The sequence below is a fragment of the Mesocricetus auratus genome, unplaced genomic scaffold (genome assembly GCF_017639785.1).
Source record: "Mesocricetus auratus isolate SY011 unplaced genomic scaffold, BCM_Maur_2.0 Super-Scaffold_100010, whole genome shotgun sequence".
Lineage (NCBI taxonomy): Eukaryota > Metazoa > Chordata > Mammalia > Rodentia > Cricetidae > Mesocricetus > Mesocricetus auratus.
The window spans coordinates 7,249,578-7,270,528 of record NW_024429194.1 but is presented as its reverse complement, the minus strand read 5'-3'; the positions used below and the strand labels follow the sequence as shown (position 1 = coordinate 7,270,528).

At 44.4% G+C, this 20,951-nt stretch overlaps 1 protein-coding gene across 3 annotated transcripts in view; it reads right to left on the bottom strand.

The window, feature by feature from the left end:
• Window positions 1-20,061, bottom strand: part of Tmem232 (transmembrane protein 232) — a 239,260-nt gene extending 219,199 nt beyond the window's left edge. Inside the window, exon 1 of one of the 3 annotated variants that reach the window (XM_021231245.2) lies at window positions 19,968-20,061. The gene's annotated coding sequence lies outside the window, so the exon portion shown is untranslated. Of the gene's footprint in view, window positions 1-4,900; window positions 5,046-5,440; window positions 5,550-19,967 lie in introns of those variants that run through there. The other 2 variants (XM_040752937.1, XM_040752938.1) reach the window with 2 other exon arrangements.
• Window positions 20,062-20,951: the final 890 nt, after the last annotated feature.

Sequence of the window (20,951 nt, the reverse complement as noted above, 5' to 3'; positions counted from 1 at the left end):
TGTTCTCCTCAAGGTAAGAATAATAAACAGTTTCATGGGGCGGTCCCTTGTGCTCAATATAAATATACAGTATTGCAGCAAGCAATAACCAACCCACTGCCCCAGCTTCTGCTCACAGTAGGATAGCTGTGGCAGGAGCAATGCCTGTGTGCTGTAAGAATAGCGCTAGCCACCAGGGATCCCACACCGGCTAGGCAGCGTCTGCAAGCGCATGGAGATACTGCTCTCTGTCCTAACACCTAAGGTTGTGGCAAAGGGCACTGATGCCCAGAGCTGGTAAATGTATTCCCAGATTCTGAGAGTGTTTCATGGGCAAGTCTGCTGCTCTGGTGATAACAACCTGGGTGGCCCACCTGGGGAAATACTCAATTTAAATTTCAAACCATGCTACAGGGCAGGTTTCCACTTTGTAAGTGTCTGTAACGTGTGTGTGTGTGCACGCACACACGCACGCTCATGTGTGGGGTGGATAGGTGTTGGGGTATGTGCTGGTGTGTGTCTGTGTGTGTGTGTGTAAGTGTGAATGTGGGTGTTGGTGTGTGTTGATGTGTGTATGTTTGGATTGCATGAGTGTGGTGTGGGGAGTGTGAGTGTTGGGGTTTATGTTGGGATGTGTCTGTATGTGTAGGTATGTATGTGGGTGTTGGTATGTGTGTATGTGATGGGGATGTCTTCGGCATATGTTTGTCTTATTGGTTGATGAATAAAGCACTGTTGGCCAATAGGGAAGCAAGATAGGTAGGACTAGGAATTGAAGAGGATTCTGGGAAATGTAGTCAATAGTAGAGGGTTGCCATGTGATCCCGGGGAAGAGAGATGAAATCCTGTAACATGTGTGTTGGTCTATGTGTGGTTGTGTGTGGATGGATGTACACGTGGGTGTTGGTGTATGCCTCTGTGTGTTAATGTCTGGAACAAAAGGAGAATGGAACTTGCTTTTCAAACAACGTGGCTTCATTTCAACTAGTTTGATATACTGGAGCTCCAAGTGACAAATACTTCAACAAAAAGAAAATAAAGATCACCTTATTCATTAGAATTCCAAGGTCTCTCCGGGAAAGCAACTCGGGGAAAAAGCAACTACCACAGAGATGTATCCCATATGAGATGGAGAGCGTGTCCAGAGGACTTTATGGTGGGTTGGAAATGGAAACCAGGATGGAAGAAGGAAGCGTGAGGCAGAAATGCAAGATCCTGGGAAATACAATCTTTGTGTGGATACCCACCCTCAAGTTCTCTAGGGAAAAAATAGTTAACTCGCAGACTTTATTATTATTTATTTAATCTGCGCAACAAATTATTCCAAAAGGAAGGGTGTTGAAACAACGATGACCACGTGTTACTCACATGGTTGCCCTGGACCAGGAGTTTCTTAGCAGCTTGAAGAGGCAGAAGTGCGTAAGTTGGGAGTCAAACAGCAGCCACTGCTTCCATTGGATTCTGGTGGTGGATTTGACTTCACAGATTTGAGGAGATCCACTACCACAGTGACTCCTTCCAGAGAGTAAGGCCGGGTCGTAGTGGCAGGCTCCGTCCCTAAATGGGAATCTCCTCTGTGGTGGGTACTTGGGTGTCTTTCCCTTGCAGGGGCTGCCTGCCCACAATGCAGAGGACCCATGGAGCCAAATGGAAGCATTCACACACAGCCTCACGGGGGCTGTGTCACTAGTTCATGGCCATTGTCATTTATTGGTGGCTATAATTCCATGTGAGCTGTGACCACAGAACTAGAATACCAAGAGGCAAAGGTCACTGGGACCCATCCTGAAGACGGTTGGCCACAGCTGAGTAGGACTTTTTGCATTTCTTGCTCTGGGCTTTGGTTTTGATTTCTGGTGGTTGGTTTGGTTTGGTTTGTTGTTGGTTTGGCTTTTTTGTTTTGTATTGTTTTTGTGTGTGGATATGTAGATGTAAGCCAACAAATGCAGATGTATCAGACCCTAAATTAATTCTGCTTGTATATTGTTGAATTCATTTTGCTCATATTTTATTTAGAATTTTTAGATCTGTGTTCAAGAGATTTTGGTCAACAGTTTTCTATTTCATATTCCATATTTTAGCCACAAGTAAATTACTGTCTCTGTTTGCCTAGTTCTCGCCATGTACAAATCTTCTCCACTGCTGTGGCAGACACCATGGCCTTGCTCTGGAATCTCATTGTTCTCTATTTTACTACTACAATCCTCCCTGGACTTACAGAGCCAACATCCTTGGCTCACTGCTTTTGGCAAGACTTTTGAATTGTCTTTGGCAGCTAGAATCATTTTTGAACATTATTTCTTCTACTTTTTGAAATTATAAGGTCGCTACAGCACTTCCCCTTCCCTTTCCTCCCTCCAGACTCTCCCGTGTTCCCCTCCACACTCACCGTCATATTACTGGTCTTCTTTTTCATTTATTTTTGTTACACACACACACACACACACACACACGTGTAATTTCTACATCTGCATAGGAAATTTTGGAAAAGTCTGCCTTTCTGATAAGTCCAGGGAACCCTCTTTCTTCCTGCTTCGCCTACCTCCCTGGATGGTAGAGAGAAGGGTGACAGAGAAGTCATCTGCTGCCTGGAGACAACCATGGAGATGAAAATGATCAGCAGGAAGGCAGACATGGGGGACACTGATGGTGCTGGGAAAATATGACTAAGCTCTCAGACGTCTGCTTTTGTGTTGCTTTTTGAAAGGACAAACCCCTGTTTGGAAAGCTGCTGTTGTGAAGAGGGAGGGCTGCATGTCATCAAATACAACCACCTAAGATGTTCCTTATACTCCTGAAAACCCAATTCAATCTATTTCTTCGGGGAAACCTTCCAGAATTAATAATCCCAACTCCTCCACGGTACTTCACAGCTTATAAAACGCTTTCAGATGCATTGAATTTACATTTTCACATCAACCTTGTGGCCAGAGTACAGTTTTCTCCCCCCTGCCCCCCCCGTCACTCTAGAGTTGGCACAATCTAGCTGTATACTGTCATGTACACTACAGACAGATGACACCCCCAGGCTTCGACCTCCAGTCTGACTTCTCCTGAAGTCAAAGTTTATTTTTCAGATTGATTCTGGGCACCATCTTGGAAACAAATCCATAGAAAGCTATACCTTTTACCTCCTACTCTCAGACCCCAAACACTGATCTTCACCTGGTATTTCTATCTAAAATTCACAAACTAAGAATTTGAGTTATTCTCAAATCCCTGTTCCCTGAACGGCCCAAATTGATTAGTCTTTAACTCCTATCTATTTATTCTATTCAAAATTTTTAAAAAGTACCATCACCTCATGGTCACAGTGTGCATTTTAGGGGACTGCTATTAAAAACATTTAACTGGTCTTCTATAGACAAACATTATAAAAGGAAAATCAATGGTTATTTTAGTTATTCAAACAGTTATAGAGCCTCTACAATGATGGGGAAAGTCCTTCTGTGTATATGTTGTCCTATTGGTTGATTAATAAAGCACTGTTGGCCAATAGGGAAGCAAGATAGGTGGGATTAGAAGGCAAAGAGGATTCTGGGAAATGTAGTCAAGAGTACAGGGTTGCCATGTGATCCCAAGGAAGAGAGGACACATCAGGATGCCTCCTCGGAGAGATAAGTCCTTATAGAAATATATATTAGCAGTCATGGGTTAATACTTAAGATAGAACTAGCCAATTAGAAGCCCTGAACATTGGCTAACAGCATTGTAACTAATAGAGTATCCATGTATCATTTTGGGGGGTCTAAAGCAGCAACAGGACCCAGGCGGGAATCCCACACCACTACAAGACGCTAGATACCATGGCGCTTTTTCAACAAAATATCTGCCATCTTACAGCAGGAGACCAACTATCCCAAACAGTAAACACAGATGTAGTAAGTGGCTTATGTTACTGCTAAAATGCAATACAAAGTAGTGAGGGCAAAATAAGTCATTGGCGTGCTACAATTGCCTTGAAAAGATTGGAGGGGGTTGGCTTTGTACAGAATCAACAAGAAACAAAGAAATGAACCCAGTTGCTATAGAAGAAGAAGAAGAAATTACAGTGTGATTAGTACAGGGTGGAATATTACCTCTTACACTAAATCTATTCAAAATGCTGGGTGATTAAATGAATCTGTGAAACACTGGACTGAAAAATTTAAATAGATTGCTGTGTTGTAAGATCTTGGGGGGTAATTAGTGTGTGCCCATGTCCAATGAATCTCCTTGAATGACACACAGTGGGATATGTGGTCTTCTCCAGATTCATCAACAAGGAGAACTTTTTAGAACACAGCTTTCTGGAAATTGTATGAATGGTACATGTAGGGAAACTGCTCAATAGTTGTCAGCAAAATGAAAATCCAACGCTCACCTTGAAGCTAAAGAGTTGCCTGGGGCCGGGCGGTGGTGGCGCACACCTTTAATCCCAGCACTCAGGAGGCAGAGGCAGGCGGATCTGTGTGAGTTCGAGGCCGGACTGGACCGATAGCCTCCGAAACAATACAGAGAAACCCTGTCTCGTAAAAACCAAAAAAAAAAAAAAAAAAAAAAAAAAGAGTTGCCTGGGAAATGGAAACATTTCTGAGTCATTGCTCATGCTGAAACAACTCCAGCAAAAAGGCTCTTTGCTTGGCAGTTCATCGGCAACCCGGCATAGATGTGCATCTTTGTTTCCAAAGGCTAATTTATTAATCTCTGGACGACCTTCTAAAGCTTCAGTTAAAACAAGCTTTAGAATATATATGGCTCCAAAGGCAACTTCTGAGAACGAGGTCCTACAAAAATTAGCCGCAGCCTCTGGGAAGGTTTCTTACGTTGGGGAACACCTAAACTATGGACCTAAAGAGCAAAGGATAATTTGGCCAAAGACCACGGAGAAGCCAGCATCGGTCATAAACTGAATATTAGTAGATTTCTGCCACACTCTTACCCACTCCAAGGAATTGCTCCGATTGGTAACTTGAACGTTATTTTCAAGGTCGCTTGTTTTCCGTTGTTGTTGTTTTTAATCTACTCTCTGCCCCTTACACGCACTGATCTCCATGTTTGAATTTTCTCTTTGGAAATCCAAACGTGCACGTGTACAAGGGAGGAAGGAGAATGAGGGGAAGGGGAGAAGGGAGGGTTTGACTAACGGCTGGAGACGATGATGACTGATGGGCAACGCAACCCAGGAAGCCCAGGCACAGTTACCACCGCCCCCACCCCTTCCTTACTGTCCCCCAAACCCTGCCTCTGCCAAACGACCTAGCGGAAATGGCACAACTGGACTCTAGGCCTGGCGCTGCGAGCCCGGGTAAGTGGGGTCCCCAAAGACTAGAAGTCTCCTCGCATAGCCCGGGTTTGGGCTCCCGAGAGGTGGAGTTCAGCGCAGGCGTGCGGGTCTTCTGTGGTCCCGGTTACCAAAGGGCTGGGCAGTCAGCCACCTGAGTTCCCAGGTCACCCGGGATAGGCGCTAGCAATTACTCACCCACCGCTGGCTTGCTCGGGACGCCCCGGCTGGTTGCTAAGGACGCTGCGCAGGCGGCCCCTGGAGGTGGCGGGTTGAGCTTTGGCCAATCACAAGCCGTAGGTTAACATTCCTCCAGTCCTTCCCCACCCCGCTCCACCCGCCTCCGCCCCGCGAGTGTTCTGTTTGTGGGCCACAAAGGAATGCAAACAAACAAACTAACAAGGCCCCCGTTGGCTTTAGACAGCCACGAACACACAGCAGGATGGGCAGCCAGCGGTTAGTGCTTCCTCCGGGCTGAGGTCCGTTGCCAAAGTTGCCAGGATGTTTTGATACTTAGTAACCACAAGGGGGCGAGTTTAAAAGCAGCGCCTTAAAGACATCCTGTTAGGATGGTGATGGTGTCCTGTCGGTCCCCCTCACCCAGGCTAAAGGAGGAGAGGTGGTGTCTTTACAAGTATTCACAGCTGGGAGAACTAAGGGAAATCATTTCTAGTTGCACACATCTTCCTATGACACAAATTCCAAAAAAAAAAAAAAAAAAAGGAAAAAAAAGTGGGCACTTCAAGAAAGAGAACCAAACTGGCGGAAACTGTAAATACATCAACCTGAACTAAGGTATCAAAATAGGCCTTTTGTATTTTCTTTTTTTTTTCCCCCTGAGGGTGGGAGTGGGTTCACAGTTTTTTAACTGAGAAACATTATTTCATACAATATATTCCTATCGTGTTTTCCCCTCCCCCAAATTCCTCTCGGATCCTTCCCACCTTCCTGCCCACCAAACTGTATGTTCTTTTTCCTCTCCCTTTTTCTTTAAAAAAGCAAAAACGAAAGGAGAAGAAACAATGCAAACAAAACACCTACAAAAACAGAAACCAAAAATCAAACAAGGGACCGTTAAGCCCACAATGCCCAAACAAAGCAGCATGATATCAAAGGGCTACAAAACGCCGCTGAGTCTGTTAACCAACTGCCTTTGAGCACACGCTCCAGCCTGAATTGGAGTTGATATACCCAGACAGATCCTTTAAAGAAAAATGATTTCTCTTTGCCAGTGGGTTATCAATTGCAGATAGCTTCTTGGCTAAGGATGGGAGCTTACGTCCACTGGGAGCTTGTGTCCACTTCCCTGTCCCAGTGTTAGGCAGGACCTCACCTGGCGGAAACCTGCACAGTCTGGCTTGAAAGTGCTGCCACAGACTCTGAGTTCATAGGCACGTCAGTTGTGTCTGGAAGACAGCTTCCGGCTTGCTCCTTGGATCCATTTGCTTCAAGGTTGTCCATTCTTTTTACCCTGGGGCAACGTCCATCCTCGATAGTAAAGTGAGCTTCTTGGATACAACACAAAGACTGGTCCTGTTTCCTAATCCAGTCTGATACTCTGTGTATTTTATTGTGGATTGAGACCACTGGTATTGAGAATGATCGATGAGTAGTTTATTGATCCCTGCTATTGTATGGGTGGGGGAGCTTCCCCCCTCTTTTGATTTGCTGGTCTGGGATTATTCATTCCCTGTGTCTTCTTGGGTGTGGCTGATCTCTTTAGACTGAAGTTTTCCTTCTAGTGGCCCTGCTACAGCTGGATTTTCAGATTGAAATTAAATTTGTTTTTGTTGAGGGCTAAGAGGAAAAGCTGAGGGGAGCCAGGGGAGAGAGCTAAGGGGAGCTAGGGATCCCTCCAAGAGGCAAAGTCCTCAGGGAATGGAGGCGGTAGGGCAGGAGGGGCTCCTTCCAGCAGGCTACTGCAGGACTATTAGTCCTTTAAACAAAGTATAAGATTGCTCCCTGCAAGTGAGAGACTTTGTCTCAAAGGAAGCAAAGAATAGTCATAGCACAACACACCGGTGTGCATATTAACATATCTGAGCACACACGTTTAACAACCATATTTAGGGGCCAACATTAGAAGAATAAAAAGGGAAAATGTTTTCTCTCTTGTCCTCCAAGGTCAACTAGGTCCAAGGGAACTTCAGAGTATCCCTTAAAACATTCAGTAACCAGAGAGTAACAGGAGTTCCAGTAGCTCAGACATTCCCAGAGAGAGCTCCCCTGGGTGGTCCCAGCTTGGGTGGATTTCCCAGGTACCTTCCACTCTCAGAATCCCTTGCAGAAGGTCCCCAGAGTCCAGATAGGAGAGGGGCATAGCAAGAACAGAGAAGAACTAGCCTGGCAGTTCCAACTCTACCATCAAGTCATCTTCCTGCAGGGCTACTCAGGCCTGGGCCCTGACATCGTCCTCAGGCCCATAGCAAGTAGGTAGACAGAGTCGAGTGCCAGGGGCTCTCCCAGGCCACCTTCCCCTCTTTCGAGTCACCTGACCAGTGGCCGCCAGCCACCCTCAGAGGGGAGGGGGGAAGAGACAGAGAGAGAGGGAGGAGAGAGAGAGACTCCACCTGTACCCACTGGAAGAGAGATGGGAAAACAACATTATAAGAACACATTCAATAGCAGGAAGACTTATATGACACCACCAGAGTCTAGGGACTCTACACCACCAAGACCTGAACATCCCAGTGCAGATGAAGCAGAAGAGAGTGACCTTAAAAACAACTTCATGGAAATTATAAAGGTCCTCAAAGAGGATATGAGAAAATCCCTTAAAGAAATGGAAGAAAAAACAAACCAAAAAAATGCAAGAAAACAACAAAGGTCTTAAAGAAATCAAGGAAAGCCAAGAAAAAGCAGTCAACCAGATGAAGGAAACAATTCAAACAGTTCAAGACCTGATAATGAAATAGAGACAATAAAGAAAATGCAAACTGGGAAATTGCTGGAAATAGAAAAGCTGGGTAAACATTAGAAACTACAGATGCAACAACAGAATGCAAGAGATTGGAGATACACTAGAGGAAATAGATTCATTGAACAAAGAAAATCTTAAATCCAATGAATCCTTAACACAAAATATCAAGGAAACATGGGACATCGTGAAAAGACCAAACCTAAAAATAATAAGTATAGGAGAAGGTGAAGAAAACCACCTCAAAGGCACAGAAAACATGTTCAACAAAATCATAGAAGAAAACTTTCCCAACCTGAAGAAGGACATGCCTATGAACGTACAAGAAGCTTACAGAACACCAAATAGACTGGACCAAAAAAAAAAGTCCACATAATAGTAAAAACCCAAAACATACATAATAAAGAGAAAATATCAAGAGCAGCAAAGGAAAAAGGTCAAGTAACATGTAAAGGCAAACCTATAAGAATTACACCTGACTTCTCCATGGAAACTCTATAAGCCAGAAGGTCCTGGATAGATATCCTAATAATACTAAGAGACCACAAATTCCAGCCCAGACTACTATTCCCAGAAAAATTCTCAATCAATATAGATGGAGAAAACAAGATATTCCATGACAAAACCAGATTTACACAATACATATTCACAAATCCAGCCCTACAAAAATTCTGTAAAGAAAACTCCAACCAAGGGAGATAACTACATTTACAAGAACATAGGCAATAGACAATCCCACTTTACAAAAAGCCAGAAATAGGGGGAAAGCTCACACATAATACCACCACCAAAAACAAATCCAAGCAAGAATCAACAATCCATGGTCATTAATATCACTCAGTATCAATGGTCTTAACTTACCTATAACAGAATGGATACAAAGACAGAATCCATCCCTCTGCTGCATACAAGAAACACACCTCACCTTCAAAGACAGACATTACCTCAGAGTTAAGGGTTGGGAAAAGATTTTGCAAGCAAATGACCCTCTAAGAAGCAAGCTGGTGTAGCCCACGCCACAAACTAGTCCAGGTATCAGGAAAAGAAAGATCAGATGTCCAGCTGTTTGTACTAAGAAGTGTCTTTATTGCCAGGAAAATGTGTGTGTGTGTGTGTGTGTGTGTGTGTGTGTCTTCATTGCAAGTGTTAAGAGGTCTCTCTCTTGTAGGAGGGAGCAGTCTTATATATAGTCTTATAACACAGTAGAAAACCCCAGGTGGAAGAGAGCATGTTTTCCTCGTGCTAGATGTTGATGTCAGTGGGGCAATGCAGGGGGCAGTAAGCCAGGACTAGAAAACAGGATGCACCTGTGGCTATCAGCTGACAAACAACTCAGACACCCTGTGGGGGCTAGGCCCCAACATCTCCCCCTTTCTTGTTTTTTGAAATTTTGTTTGAACTGTTTGCTACTCTATAGAATCTTCCATACTGATTTCTTTGGCTCTCAGGCCATGTTATAGGCTTTTGCTATTTTTCTCAGAGGCTACAGCCATACCCACTCCTTGTAAAAAGTTTTTAGAGATGACTCACAAAATTGACCTTAAATTTGTAGTAATAACCAACCCTGTATAAATGCAAACAAACATTTACAAACAATATTTGGGAATGTGGGCATCGTTCTTCCCAAACTACTTCCTGCTGTTAAGGGGCACTGAAATACCATCTAGTCTGGGAGGAACCCACAGCTTTTTATTTTCTGTGGAAAGAAAAGCAGAAATTTTTTTCCCAAGTAACCTGTCCTTATATTTAAATTTAGAAGTCAAAGAATTTTCACAATATGTAAGTTGGATTATTTTAGCAGTATTGATTGTCAAATGTCTTTTAGCAGTTTTTGTTCCTTAGCAATTAAACAGTTTAAAGACAACACAACAGCACACAGTATCCATACTCTCTGTGTATTTTCCATTTTATATACTTTTACCTTTTTCTTTTCTTTCATTTAATGCCAGTACCTCATTTACTGTTACCAATTTTTAATTCATCTATTTTCAATCCATCCTCCAACCAAGGACGATTCCTTAGGCAAAAGCCTTAAGATTTACTCAATCCATCCTCCAACTGAGGGCGATCTCTCAGGTTCCCCTTTCTTTCCTGACCTTGTTGTCAGGCAAAGGCCTGGATATGTAACATGGTTCCCCTAACTTGGTACCCCTTTCCAATACACCCTCATAGCCTTACTTGCTGGCCAGTCTTTGAGGGTAATCTCTCAGTTCCCCTTACTTTCCTGACCTCAATGGATCAGAAAAAAAGGCTGGGGATTAATTTAATACACCTTCTCCTTAGAAGGTGATCTCTCAAGCAAAAGCCTGGGGATTTGACCATTCAATTTTACTGTTAGAAGTTGAGGTACCTGTTTTTAAATCTTTTCTTTCTCGAGTCTCTCCTCTCCCGAGTCTTCTTTCTGGCCAGTCTTTCCCAGTCTTTCCAAGTCTCTTTAGATCTCGGTGGGACCTCCAATTGCGTGGCCCGCACCACAAGTTAGTCCAGGGTGTCAGGAGAAGAAAGACCAGATTTCCAGCTGTTTGTACTAAGAGGTGTCTTTATTGCCAGAAAAATGTGTGTGTGTGTGTGTGTCTTCATTGCAAGTGTTAAGAGGTCTCTCTCTTGTAGGAGGGAGCAGTCTTATATATAGTCTTACAACATAGTAGAAAAACCCCAGGTGGAAGAGAGCATGTTTTCCTCGTGCTAAATGTTGATGTCAGTGGGGCAATGCAGGGGGCAGTAAGCCAGGACTAGAAAACAGGATGCACCTGTGGCTATCAGTGGACAAACAACTCAGAGACCTGTGGGGGCTAGGCCCCAACAGTGTAGCTATCCTAATACCTAACAAATTAGACTTCAAACTAAAATTAATTAAAAGAGATGTAGAGGGTCATTTCATAGTCACCACAGGAGAAATCCACCAAGATGAAGTCTCAATTCTAAACATCTATGCACCAAATGCAAAGGCACCCACATTTGTTAAAGAAACATTACTCAAACTCAAATCACACATTAAACCTCACACACTTATAGTGGGATACTTCAACAACCCACTCTCACCACTGTACAGGACTACCAGACGGAAACTTAACAAAGAAACAAAGGAGCTAACAGAAGTTATGACCCAATTGGGTTTAACAGACATCTATAGAACATTCCATCCAAACACAAAAGAATATACCTTCTTCTCAGTGCCACATGGAACCTTCTCTAAAATCATCCACATACTCGGCAATAAAGCAAACCTCAACAAATACAAAAAAAATTGGGATAATCCCCTGTATCTTATCGGACCACCATGGCTTAAAATTAGAATTCAGCAACAACACAAATTGCAGAAACATGACAAACTCATGGAAATTGAACAATGCTCAACTGTGATCACTCATGGGTAAAAGAAGAAATAAAGAAAGCAATCAAAAACTTCCCAGAATTCAATGAAAATTAAGACACAACATACCCAAACCTATGGGACACTCTGAAAGCAGTGCTAAGAGCAAAGTTCATAGCACTAAGTGCCCACATGAAGAAACTGGAGAATAGCCACACTAGAGAATTAACAGAACACCTGAAATCTCTAGAACAAAAAGAAACAAACTCACCCTGGAGGAGTAGACACCAGGAAATAATCAAATTGAGAGCTGAAATCAATAAAGTAGAAACAAAACAACACAAAGAATCAATGAAACAAAGAGTTGGTTCCTTGAAAAAAATCAACAAGATAGACAAACCTTTATCCTACCTAACCAAAAGACAGACAGAGAGCATGCTAATTAACAAAATCAGAAATGAAAAAGGGGACATAACAATGGACACCGGGAAAATCCAGAGACTCATCAGGTAATACTTTGAAAACTTGTATTCCACAAAAGTCGAAAATTTAAAGGAAATAGACAATTTTCTGTATAGATATCACTTACCAAAATTAAATCAAGAACAGATAAGCAATTTAAATAGACCTATGACCACTAATGAAATAGAAGCAGTCATCAAAAATCTCCCAACCAAAAAAAGCACAGGGCCAGATGGTTTCAGTGCAGAATTCTACAAGAAATTCAAAGAAGAGCTAATACCAATACTCTTCAAATTGTTCCACACAATAACCTTGGTAGTCAAACCACACAAAGACACAACTAAGATAGAGAACTTTAGACCAATTTCCCTCATGAACATTGATGCTAATTTACTGGTAAATCAAATCCAAGAACACATCAGAAAACTCATCCACCATGTTCAAGTAGGTTTCATCCCAGAAGGATGCAGGGATGGTTCAACATAAGAAAATCCATCAGTGTAATCCACCATATAAACAAACTGAGAAAGAAAAACCACATGATCATCTTCTAGATGCTGAAAAAGCTTTAATAAAATTCAACACACACTCATGATAAAAAACTTGGAAAGATCAGAGATAACAGGAACATTCCTAAACATAACAAAAGCAATATATGGCAAACCAACAGCCAACATCAAACTAAATGGAGAAAAACTCAACGCATTTCCTCTAAAATCAGGAGCAAGACAAGGCTGTCCACTCTCTCCATATCTCTTCAATATTGTACATGAAGTTCTTGCAAGAGCAATAAGACAACAAAAGGAGATGAAGGGGCTACAAATTGGAAGAAGTCAAACTGTCACTATTTACAGATAATATGATAGTTTACATAAATGACCCCCCCCACCAAAAAAAACTCTACCAGGGAACTTCTACAGCTGATAAACACCTTCAGCAAAGTGGCAGAATACAAGATTAACTAAAAAAATCAGTAGCCCTACTATATACAGATGATAAATGGGCTGAGACAGAAGTCAAAGAAACATCTCCCTTTATAATAGCCACAAGCAACATAAAATATCTTGAGGTAACTCTAACCAAACAGGTGAAAGACCTGTATGACAAGAACTTTGAGTCATTAAAGAAAGAAATTAAAAAGATACCAGAAAATGGAAAAGATCTCCTATGCTCTTGAAGAGGTAGGATCAACATAGTAAAAATGGCAATCTTGCCAAAAGCAGTCTACATATTTAATGCAATCTCTGTCATAATCCCACCACAATTCTTCACAGACTTTGAAAGGACAATACTCAACTTTGTATGGAAAAACAAAAGACCCAGGATAGCCACAAAAAAAAAAACCTTCTTCAGGAAGCATCACCATCCCTAACTTCAAGCTCTACTAAAGAGCTATAGCAATGAAAACAGCTTGGTATTGGCACAAAAAATAGACTGGTAGACTGAACACTTGATTTCTGACAAAGAAGCTAAAACTATACAATGGAAAAAAGAGAACATCTTCAGAAAATGGTGCTGGCATAACTGGATGTGGACATGTAGAAGATTGCAGATGGATCCATATCTATTACCATGCCAAAACTTAAGTCCAAATGGATTAAAGACCTCAACATAAATCTGGCCACACTGAACCTCTTAGAAGAGAAAGTGGGAGGGACCTTTGAAAGAATTGGCACAGGAGACCACTTTCTGCATGTAAGGCTAGTAGCACAGATACTGAAATTGACAGTTAATAAATGGGACCTCTTGAAACTGAGAAGCTTCTGTAAGGCAAAAGACACAGTCAACAAGACTAAACAGCAGCCCACAGAATGGGAAAATATCTTCAACAATCTCACATCAGACAGAGGTCTGATCTCCAAACTATACAAAGAACTCAAGAAGCTAGCCACCAAAACACCAAATAATCCAATTAAAAAATGGGGTACAGAACTAAACAGAGAATTCTCAATAGAGAAATTTAAATGGCTGAAAGACATTTAAGAAATTGCTCAACATCTTTAGCCATCAGGGAAATGCAAATCAAAACAACTCTGAAATACCATCTTACACCCATTAGAATGGCTAAAATCAAAAACACCAATGACAGTTTATACAGGAGAGGATGTGGAGAAAGGGAACACTTCTCCATTGCTGGTGGGAGTGCAAACTTGTGCAGCCACTTTGGAAAACAGTATGGCAGTTTCTCAGGAAAATGGGTACCAGTCTACCTCAAGATCTAGCGATTCCACTCTTAGGCATATACCCAAAGATTGCACATTCATACAACAAGGACTTCAGTTCAACTATGGTCACAGAAGCGTTGTTTGTAATAGCCAGAACCTGGAAGTGACCTAGATGCCCCTCAACCAAAGAATGGATACAGAAAATGTGGTACATTTACACAATGGAGTACTACTCAGTGGAAAAAAATGGAATCTTGGAATTCACAGGCAAATGGATGGAACTAGAAGAAACGATCATAAGTGAGGTAACCCAGATACAGAAAGACAAAGATGGTATGTGCTCACTCATATATGGATTTTAGACATAGAGAAAAGGATTACCAGCCTACAGTCCACACCTCCAGAGAAGCTAGGAAACAAGGAGGACCCTAAGAGAGACACACATGAGGTGAAGCAGGAAGGGCCAAGAGCCCCTGAACAAATTGAGAGCATGGGGGAGGGGGAGGGAGGGAGGGAGGAGAGACAGGAGGGGAGAAGAGGAGGGAGGAGGACATAGGGATCAGGAAGATTGAGTAGCAGAGAGGAATAGAGGAGAACAAGAAAAGACACACATCAATAGAGGGAGCCACTATAGGTTTAAAGAGAAATCTGGCACTAGGGAATTGTACAGAGATCCACAAAGATGACCCCCAACTAACAATCTAAGCAATAGTGGAGAGGCTACCATAAATGTCCTTCCCCTACAATGAGACTGATGACTTCCTTAAATGCCATCCTAGAGCCTTCATCCAGTAGCTGATGGAAGCAGAAGCAGAGACCCACAGCTAAACAGTGAACTGAACTCCTGGAATCCAGCTTCAGAGAGGGAGGAGTGACCAACAAAGCGGTCAAGGCATTGCTGGGAAAACCTGCAGAAACAGCTGACCTAAGAAAGTGGGAACTAAGCCAGGCGTTGGTGGCGCACGCACTCGGTGGTCCCAGCACTCGGGAGGCAGAGGCAGGCGGATCTCTGTGAGTTCGAGACCAGCCTGGACTACCAAGCGAGTTCCAGGACAGCCTCCAAAGCCACAGAGAAACCCTGTCTCGAAAAACCAAAAAAAAAAAAAAGAAAGAAAGAAAGTGGGAACTCATGGACCCCAGTTGGAGAGCCAACGTAGGACCAATCTAGACCCCCCCTGAACATGGATGTCAGCTAGGAGCCCTGGGCAGTCTATGGGGCCTCTGGCAGTGGAACCAGGAATTATCCCTAGTACACGAACTGACTTTGGGAGTCCATTCCCCATGGAGGGATACTCTCTCAGCCTAGATACACAGGGGAGGACCTAGGCCCTGCCTCAAATGACTTGATAGATTTTGATGATCCCTCATGGAAGGCCTCACCCTCCCTGAGGAGTGGATGGGGGGATGGGGTTGTGGGGTCAGTGAGGGGCATGGGAGGATGAGAGGGAGAGAGAAATGGGATTGATATGTAAAATAAGGTCATTTCTAATTTAAATAAAATTTATTTAAAAAAACATCAATAAGGACCTGAGACATAACCCCAGCACTTAGAGAATGTGGTACCTACGGATAATGGAATTGTATTCAGCCATAAAATCTGCACAGTAATGACTGGATAAATAAACTATATAAGTGAGATAATCCAGGCTCAGAAAGACAAGTACAACACCTGCTCTGTCGTGTGCCTAGCTGCTCCTCTTTGCGTGTGCACACAGCAGTAGGTACTTTGTAGGCCGTGAAACTGGAAAAGGAGCAACGGGGTGCTTTAAGGAAAAGAAGTGGGGGGGCGTGTGACCTGTAAGTGGGGAGGGAAATGACTGAGAGCGGAAGGGAGCAGTGGGGGGAGAAGCCTGGGGGGAGGGGGGACCCACGAATATGATGCGTGTTTGAAGACGCTCTAAGGGGCTTGCAGACCTGGCTCAGCTCTCACAGCAGACCCAGGTGTAACGTGTAGTCTTCCCGCCAGCCACCTGGGTCCTGCAGCCGTCTCTGCCCCCAAATAACACACGGGACGCTATGTTAATTATGAAGCTGTTGGCCGTTTGCTGTGGTTTCCTGGTGGCTAGCTCTGACTTAATTATTAACCCATAATTACTTATATATATATATATATTGGGGGTTTTTATGAGACAGGGTTTCTCTGTATTGTTTCAGAGGCTATCAGTCCAGCCCGGCCTTGAACTCACAGAGATCCGCCTGCCTTTGCCTCCCGAGTGCTGGGATTAAAGGCATGCGCCACCACCGCCTGGCACTAATATATATTTTTATAAGGTCTTATCTTACCGAGAACACCAGACTCCACTCTTGACTGCATTTCCCAGAATCCTCCTCGACTCCTAGTCCCACCTATCTTGCTTCCTTATTGGTCAACAGTGATATACATATATATATGTACATATATATATATATATGACAAACATAAACACAGAATGACTTCCCCCATTACCCAGGCTCAGATGCAATGCTGTCTTCTGAGGGTACATGATGCCCATACATGCACTCAGGCATGTATGCGTACCCTTTCCATTGTCAGTGGTGATGGTGGTGTCATATTTGCTACTGGTTTTACATAGTTTCTAAAGTGTATATCTGTTAGTCTGCACAAGGACATGGCGTGTGGTGTGTGTGTGTGTGTGTGTGTGTGTGTGACAGAGAGAGAGAGTAGTGAGTATGTGTGTGTGTGTGCGCATATGCACATGCTGTTTTGTGTTTTTCTTGATTACTCATCCACACACCTAATGATCCAAAAGCAGCCTAATTTCCAACAGAACACACAATTGGAGGCCAGAGCATTTGAGTTCATCTCATTGTCGATGGGGCAAACAGAGACAATAGTTTTCTTCTATGGCACCAAACTGCATGAGAGAGGAAGATGCCATTCGACAGAGCTCACACGGAGGGGTTTTATTAGGGGAAGGGGGATGGGAAAGAGGGGAGGGGGAGGAGGGAGACCGGCCTGAAGACAGGAGCAACAGAAGAGAAAAGAGAGGCAGAGAGGAGGGGGGGAAGAGGGAAAGAGAGAGGGGAGGGAGGGAGAGGAGAGAGAGGGAGGAAGATAGGAGGTGGGCAGGGCCCTTTTAAAAGGGAACATAGTGAATGTGCACAGGTGATGCTCTTAGTGGCGGCAGCTGAGGGCACATCCGTCAGAACCCCAAGGGCAGGCCAGTACAGACGCCTGAATGCTAACAATGCCCACATAGTAGAGAACCTGCCCCAGGTGCAAAGAAACTGATCTCCCTACCAGGCCAATGATGCTGCTATTCCTTGGTCACAATTCTTTCATTGTTGGTGTTGGTGGTGGTGGTGCTGGTGGTGGTGGTGGTGTGTGTGTGTGTGTGTGTGTGTGTGTGTGTGTGTGTGTGTGTAAATACATGTGATTACAGGTACCAGAGGAGGCTGGAGGCTTCAGAGCACCCCCCCCAAGCTGGAATTACAGGCTATAATGAACTACCTCACAGGGTGCTAAGAACCAAACTAGATTCTCTGCCAGAGCGATAAATGCTCTTAACTTCTAAGCCATCTCTTCAGTCCCCCACAAGTCTCCCTTTTTGTCTGTTTTTGAGACAGGGTCTTTCTACACAGGCCTGGCTGTCCTAGAATGTGCTACATAAACCATGCTGGCCTCAAATCCCCACAAGTCCACCTGCCTCTTGCCTGCCCAGTGCTGGAATTAATGGTGGGTGCCAGCATACTGGGTGTTTCAGGTCTCCTATTTGAATGGTTCCTAATTGGCAGACTGTAGCTTGGAGAGAGAGCATGCTGTGAGATCAAGGAGGGAATTGTGTTTGTGATCTGCTGACTGCCTGGAGCCTGAGCGGCTCTGGTACGCTTTGAAGTGTAGGGATGGGAAGAACTTGGTTTCCGGGGAGTCTCAGTATTCAGTGTTGCTTGTGGAAGCAACTGGGGACGTCCCTGGAGCTTCCCACACAAGGCTTTTACCCAGTCAGCCACAGCGCCAACCCTGCCGCCTTTGAATCCTCATGAAGCCGCGTGTCAAATGTACCAATCGCTGAATGGGAATGGATTCTTCCTGGAAATGTCTTTCAATTTATTGAAGTGTACTTTGCAATTGCAGACTGCATTTCCTTACGAGGCAGGAATTCCTTCCCCCTGCCTTGTTTTGTGTGTGTACAAGAGTGTCCGTGTGTGCATGGGTGTATCTGCGTGCCCGTACATGTTGAGGACAGGGTCTACCACTGGGGACACTATTCACATACCCTCTAGCCTGTTTTATGAGCCAAGAGCCTATCACTGGCCTGGGGGTAGAGGATTAGTTTAGGCTAAGGGGGTCTACACGCTGCAGTGGTCTGCCTGTCCCCAGATCCCCAGTGCTGGGACCACAAGGGCAAACCGTCGTGCTGCTGTTCCAGGGTTCCGGGACTCTCGGGTCCCGATAGGTCTAACACCGTCAAGAATCGGTTGTGTGAGAAGAGTTCCTAGTGCTTGTGAGAAAATGTGAAGAAAACAAGACAAGGGTCTCGTGACCTTCTTCAAAACCGTGGAATTGTTCTTGGACGATGCTTTCGTGCCCCTCCCGGGTGTAGCGGGTGGGAGTGAGTTCACTTCAGATTATTCCATTTATGAGCAGCCTGTCGGCCACCTGCGGCTCGCCTCGTGATTGTACGCTCCACTCGGGTGACCCTCCTTCCCGCAGAGTGTAGTCTGACGCTCTGAATAGAGCTGGCCATTGCTGGAGACTTTAGTCTGCCGCGTTCATCGGCTCCGCTCTGCCAGGTCCCGGCTCTTCTAGTACGGTTGACACTGGTACTCATACAGCAAGGGATGCGGCAAGTGACCCACCCACCTCCCCAAGTGACCCACCCACCTCCCCAAGTGACCCACCCACCTCCCTGGCCCCGACTTCCATCCTTCTAAAGAGTGAAGACTCAAGACACACAATTTCACGGTTCGATATACACTTACGTTGTCAGTTTTTTTGTTTTTGTTTTTGTTTTTTGTTTTTTGTTTGTCTCTGTGGTCAAAATGCCTGACATATTAAGAAAGCAAGAGTCTACATTGAGAGCCGGAGAGAGATGGTTCTGCTCACAACCATCTATAGTGGAATCTGATGCCCTCTTCTGGCATAAAGTTGTACATGCAGATGGAGCAGTAGTATTCATTAAATAAATAAATCTTTTATTTTTTTTTAAGGAGAGTTCACTTGGACTCATAGTTTTGGAAGTTCCAGTGCATCAGGGTGTGCGGTCAGAGAGAGACAGAGCAGAGCAGTTTGTACCAAGACAGAGAGGGAGACAGGAAACATCGGGGAAGACAGACCCACGCCAGGACACTCCCCAAAAACCTGCTTTCCCGCCTTCTAGGTTTCTTTCTCTCCAAGCAATATGAAATCCATTTTAAATAATAGACCAAATTCCCACATTTACAGGGTTCTGCTTTTTAATTATCTATATAGGTTGGTTTTGATAAATATGCAAATATTACTAAAGAGTCAGCAGCTTGATATTGTTAACCCTGATATTTGCTCTGACCTCTGCCATACCCACACTTGGGGAGGGTTGCTGTTTTGTTTTGTCTTTCTAGACAGTGTTTTCTGTGTTTCCCTGCTGTCCTGGAACTTCTTAAGACATAAGATGTTTAGGGAAGTGCAACAACAGGGCATTTTAGGACGCCATACTTAGCAGGAGATGGAACAGCTGGATGTTCCAGGCAGGATAAAACACTCCATTTACAGGGAAGCTCCATTAACACAGGGAATAAACGATTCAAAACAGCTTCAGCCAGCCCCTGAAACTGACCAGGTCCATAGGTCCCTCCCTCCCTGTCTTAGTATCTCCATTGTTGTGAAGAGACACCATGACCACGGCAACTCTTATAAAGGAAACATTTCACCAAGGGGGGCTCACTTACAGTTTCAGAGGTCAGTCTACGGTCATCAGAGCAGGGAGCGCAGAAGCATGCAGGCAGACGTTGTGCTGGAGTAGCTTAGAGTCCTATGTCTTGCAGGCAACAGGAAGTGAACTGAGACACTGGGCAGTATCCTGAGCATAGGTAATCTCAAAGCCCGCCCCCACAGTGACACGCTTCCTCCAACAAGGCCATGCCCACTCCAACAAAGCCACACCTCCTAATAGTGCCACTCCCTATGAGATTACTCAGGCCAATAGCATTCAAAGGACCAACGATCCCCAAGAGTTTATAAGTGGTAAAGGCGCTGCCTGAGGAGTCAAGCTCTGAGAAGGCTGAGACATGCCCAGAGGCCTGGAAGAGGCTCAGGCCAACTGAGCCACCTGGAAAGGCCACTCCTCAGTCTGGCTGTGTAGTGTGCTCCAGATCCCCATGCTGGGGTGGGTTTCGGTGATGCAGCTGTCTTTGAGTCATTTCTGCTCCTGTAAGTGACCCCTTGTCTTAGCCGGGGCTTCTGTTGCTTATACAAAACTCCATGACCAAGAAAGCAAGTTGGGGAGGAAAGGGTTTATTTGGCTAACACTTCAGCACTGCTGTTCATCATGGAAAGAAGGCAGGACATGTAACTCTAGTTCTAATAGGTCTTAATAATAAAAGCCCAGAACCAGATACAGAGGAAAATGCGGAGAGATCAGAGGGAAGAAGGAGCAAGCCAGAGCCACTTTTATCTCACTAGCTTCCAGCAGAAAAGAGACTGAGTTCCTGTTTCCTCCAGCCTATATTCCTTTCTCCGCCCAGCCATTTCACTTCCTGTCTGTCTGTACAGACCTCCAGACCTCTATGGTTAGCTCGTGCCAAGCTCCACCCTCTGGTCTTCAGACAGGCTTTATTTGTACAAACAAGATATCTCCACGAGGACAGGAACTCAAGCAGAGCAGGAACCAGGAAGTAGGACCTGATGCAGAGCCATGGAAGGGAGCTGCTTAC